The 5,565-nt window shown below is 33.9% G+C and overlaps 1 protein-coding gene across 1 annotated transcript in view; it reads left to right on the top strand.

The window, feature by feature from the left end:
• The window catches only part of SDK1 (sidekick cell adhesion molecule 1), a 1,049,055-nt gene that overhangs the window by 332,545 nt on the left and 710,945 nt on the right, over positions 1–5,565 (top strand). The window lies entirely within an intron of this gene.

The following is a 5,565-nucleotide window of genomic DNA, read 5'->3' as shown; positions in this document are numbered from 1 at the left end:
GCATCACAGCTCACAGCAACCTCCAGCTCCTGAGCACAAGTGAGTCTGCTGCCTCAGCTTCCCAAGTAGCTGGGACCACAGGCACCCGCCACAATGCCCAGATATTTTTTGGTTGCAGCCATCATTGTTTGGCGGGCCTGGGCTGGATTCGAACCTGCCACCTTAGGTGTATATGGCTGGTGCCTTAGCCACTTGAGCCACAGCCGCTGAGCCGGTATTTCTAGACTTTAAAACAATGGAAGACATCATAAAAGGACGAGTTAAGGAAGATCCAACACTCTTGTGGCCATGAGATAAAGGTATGGCAAACAATATAAAGAAAATAGAATTTTAGAAATAAGGGAAGAACTAAAGGACAAGGTAGCCTGCAGTATAGCTGAGCAAATATCTGTGGACTTATTATCTGATAGGGTTTATATGGTTTTTGTCTAAATCCTGAGTATGATTTTCTTTTGTGTGTGTGGTTGGAGGAGCTTTATATCGGACATTTCTTCATTTTATAATAGAAGTACAAGATATTGTATAAGTTTTCCTTGTTTCTTGTGTATATTTGTTAATTGTGTATAAGCCTCTGTATATGTGTTAATTTGTACCATCAATGAAACAAAGAAAATGTATATGTTTACACTTAAATATATTTATAGATAATTTGTATATCACATTAACTTTGCTTTTGATAGAAAATCCATGTGGCTAAAACAAAGGAAAAATTTATTTCCATCATAAATTTAGAAAGGTAGATAGTCCAAGGATGGTGTGGTAGTTCCATAATCATTAGGACTCAGGCTCTATGTAATTCATTACTCTGTTGACCACATAGTATGTCTTTTCATTGTCCTATATGCATGCCCTAGTTCAACTACCATCTATTTCAGCATGCAGGAAAGAGGAGAGTAGGTAAGGAAAATAGGGGGCAGGGATGGGGGAGTAAACATATGCTTAGCTGTTTTGTAAGGAGGTTTTCAGAAGTTGCCATACTGTACTTATACCTTATCTCTTTGTTCAAGACTCTAGGCCCATGGAACAAGGTACAGTGTTTGTGCCCAGCTAAAAATTAGTACTTATGTTAATAATGAGACATAAGAGAATGGATCTAGGCCTCACTGAGTAGCACTGTCTGCTCTACCTTCTTTATTTTATCTTTTTATATAGTTATACATAATATTTATTTTTAAATGTAACAAGAGCAAAAGTAGTATTTTTAATATTAATCAGAACAATAATTCCTTAGGTTTCTCTGCTGAATGAAGAATTTTCATAATGAGGCATTATCAGGCTTTGTAGTTGGCCTTTGACACTGTTGTCCCTGTGACATCATCAAGGGGCACAAAGAAGGAGACCAGGCCTTGAAAGTGCAGTAACTTTTCATTCTACTCATATCGAGCAATCTCTTGAAGGTAAGCAGGGCTGTGGCTAAGTGCTGATACTTAACCTCTGTGATCATGCTGAGAAAAGGTCCCTAAGAGGAAACAGTCCTGTATTTTAGGAAAAGAAGACAATTAATTTTTTTTTAGGTTACACCTACATTGAATTCAGTAAGAGAGATAACTCTGAGCCAGTAAAACCCTGGTGGGCAAAAATTGCATCTTTATGAATTGTGTAGGTCCACAGGTGCAAGGCCCTCAATAATAATTATTACCCATAGGCCCATGGTTATAAGGCCCTTAATTATTATTTTTTATTTCAAAATATTATGGAGTCCTTTAATTATTTTAATAGCAGTGATATGATAATGTTAGGGCTAAAGCTATATAAATTAAAATTATATAACTTCAGGAATGATTTCATTTAAGAACACATAGAGTTCTCCATAATTTATGCATAGAGGTGCATTTTTGATAAAATCAAGTGGCCTCTGTAATCTAAATTATTCTCTAAAAAAAATACATACACTTTTCTTATCCTCCAAAATTTGGAACTAAAAGAACAAAGTAACTTTCTTGGTTTAGGATTTAGAAGTTACTTCACAATTAAATAAAGAGACTATCCAAAGAGAAATGTTGATGTGAATTTTGCTGTGTAGATTTTGTGCTGTTTTTCAGTTCCCTTGATTTTACTGCTGAAATTACAAATGCATTATTAAAAAATCTCAGAGGTACAGTCTCAAAGACATAAATCATCTTATTTTGGTCAGTTTTTGGAGATTGAAACAAAATTAACGAAAAATATTCTTCACTATGTAGAAGAGATTTAGCTGAAGTTTTTCAGTTTTGACCTTTTGCAGATGTTCATGTAGTATAATTAGAAGGACTTTCTGTACATGTCATTATTTCATTACTAATTTTTATTTGTGCTTAAATGTCTCAAATGAGAACTAAATTGAAAAAAAATGAGAAAACTTTAGAATTCCCTCCCTTTGTTCTTATTCTTTAATTCTGTACCTTAAAAATAGAGATTTGGGCTGGGTATGGGGACTAATGCCTGTATCTCAGCACTTTGTGAGGTTAAAGTGGGAGGATTGCTTGACCCCAGGAGTTTGAAACCAGCCTAGGCAACATAGTGAAACCCTGTCTCTGCAAGAAATAAAATAATTAGGCAAATATGGTGGCATGAACCTATAGTTCCAGCTACTTAAGAGCTTGAGATAGGAAATTTGTTTGAGCCCAATAGTTTGAAACTGTAGTGAGTTATAGTGGGTGCCACTGTACTGTAGCCTAGGTGAAGGAGTAAGACCTCCTTTCTCAATTTTTTTGTGTGTATGTATATAACATATAATGTGTATTATGTATGCAAGAAATAGATATATACACATATATATATACCTGTACATATGTAGTATATATACTGTATGTTTGTAATATGCATATGAAATTGGACAAGTAAGTTCATGATCTCATCCTAGAAAAAGTGCTATATACTTCATTTCCGAGGTATCACCATGATCACCTTCGAGGTACTACTCTTGGGAAGCTACACACCAATGCCAGTGTCTATTCCACTTTTCAAAGCATTTTAGAACTCACTTTCTGGAATGCCTGTGAGACTTATTGTATGAGATCTAACAGTGAAGTTCATGAACTCATCCTAGAGAAAGTGCTTCATGCTTTCATTGCTAAATATCACTAAGGTCACCAGATGCTCAAGTGGAGTACTTCGTAGGTGACTGTATGATATTCAGCAATGAGGTATGGAGCACTTTTTCTGGGATGAGTACACGAACTTCATTGTCAAACTTTGTATATACTATTGTTAGTAAAAAATTATGTTCTTTCCCTGATTTATATCAGCCACAAAGAAAGAACATCCAATGGATAAGGCATTCAGAATGGAGAAGGGTAAGCTTGTGTTCTAAAGACAACTTCTCCTCTAGCAAGAGATGATATGAGAGGGAGATATGGGATGGAAGAGGAATGTAAGCATGTACAAGGTAGAGTTTCAGACATACAGATGCAGTCCATGTAAATTTTTCATATATCCCATATATAGAAAATGGTAGCACTTCTCCCTTGGGGAAGTGATTTATAGTGTTATAATGACATACTGAGTTAGACATAACTGGAGGTCGCCTGTTCTGGTCTATACCAGCTATGCATAAGTCTGGGACTCTGGTATCAGGCAGGGGTCATGTGGCTATTTGTAGTCTCTGGACTTTCTGGTATCCTTGAGCACTTGTGTTTCTAGATAATGAATGCAAAAGAAAAGAGAAGAGAAAACTGTTAAAGTTTTTCTATCTGGTTTATTGGGTCATCTAGGTGACACTATATTCATGAATGAACCTGTATGTATTAACTCACACCTCTCTTGAATGAAAGCTACTGGGTGATGCTTTTTGTATTCTTTAAACCAAAACATAACTTTCATAATTCAAATGTATTTGCCACAGGCTAATAATGGAAAATAATTTTTAAGTATTATTCTTAAAAAGGTTGTTGTATATATTAAGAAATAATTGCCAAATCTTTAATGAAATTATTCTCCTAATTCCTAAATGAAGTATTTGTAAAGCTTCCACAACTTCTTCAGGAGTTCATTTTCTAGTGTGTTACTAAAAATATTTTCACAAAGTGCTCTAAAAATACATTAATTAGGGTGTAATAGTCTTTTATATGAATTGTTATGCGTTTGTATAAATGATAATTTGGAAAAGTTCATTGAAGCCTACTGTAAAGAAATCTTATTTTCTGACAACAATCTGAAAGATATTCAGTATTAGACACTTTTACTTTAAAAGAAATTGATACAAAAATCTTTCAAAGAAAAAGACTTTCTGAAGAATTCATTAAGTATAATGGACTTCATTACTCATAATTTGGTGGCATGACAAAGCACTGATTTAAGGAGCTATGAAGTACCACTTTGGGTTAGGTCATCTGCTGTTAGTTTTCTGATGTTGACAACCGGAGCCTGATTTTTTTGGGTGGAGGGAATAGGGGAGGAAGAGAAGTGTATCTTCTTTTTATTGTGTCATCTGGGAGGATTAGAGTTATACACAAATAGTTATGGTTTTTCTCTATAGCTTATATTATGTACATCATTCATCAACGTATAGAAACTCTTACTGAGCCTAGTTACAGTTTGAGTCTAAACCACCTTTAAAAAGAACTTATTTCTTAAATCTTCTTAAACAATAAGAAGTTTACTGATGTCATAGTCAGTAAACTACATGTTTAGGATTTATGGGAGTGCCCCATAATTCACATTTGTTCATTTTATATAAAAATTTTATTTCTGGCAGTTTCTTTGAAACTCTTATCTTATTTTGGCTTATTTTTGTTTGGTGTGTTTCCTCTTTTTCTGAGTTACGTAAATTCTGTATAGCATTAGAGATGTGTCTTGATTCTATAGAAGAAGTTAAGTAGAGTTTTTTTTTGTTTGTTTCTAATATTGTTCCTAGTGATTTTCAACATATTTTCTTGCTTTTTGCATAATTTTGCTGAGCTTTATTCATTAGGAAATAGCCCATAACAACTTAGCCTCCATGTGTCACTTTTTATGACTTATGGTTCAGAGCCTGTCATCCCTAGAATAAGGTTGAGTTATTATCTTAAATGTGTCACCTGCAAGCTATGTTGATAAGCCTCTTAGCTTTTCTATGTTGTATAATCTATTATTGGCCTTGAAACCAAATGCTTCCTTTTTCTAGCATAGCTAGGGAATTCCCTATTCATTTCTTCTTGTATGTGACCATTAGATGAGACAATTCTAGCACCTCACTTCAGTTGGAATTGCTCTTTCCAGAAAACAAATTCCTTGATTCCTTGTTATTCTATCTTTAGCTAGTTGTCACTAATTAAATATTTTTTCTTAGTCTAATGTATTTTATTTGATAGTTTTTTGTTTTTTTTTAAATGTGACTTGTTTTTGATAGAAAAGCTCACTGGGATACTTAAGGAGCCAAATTATAAGTTACTGTTTTAGGCCCTTTCTTGTCAAAACACTATTTCCCAAAGTATTTTAGTAATATATTTAAGTTTTAGATTTGTTTGCCTAAAAATCAGATGAGCTTATATAGCATACCCAGTGTTGGTAGGAGGCAGGAAAATAGATCCTAAAGAACAAATAACTTATTTTGTACTCTTTCTGAAGATAAAACTAGTAATGTATATTAAAAATTCTTTTTTTTTT

Source organism: Otolemur garnettii, unplaced genomic scaffold (assembly GCF_000181295.1).
Source record: "Otolemur garnettii isolate 467f Iridium unplaced genomic scaffold, OtoGar3 scaffold00092, whole genome shotgun sequence".
In the NCBI taxonomy this organism is placed as follows: domain Eukaryota; kingdom Metazoa; phylum Chordata; class Mammalia; order Primates; family Galagidae; genus Otolemur; species Otolemur garnettii.
Note: the sequence above shows the minus strand (reverse complement) of the source record. Positions and strands in the feature narration are given on the sequence as shown.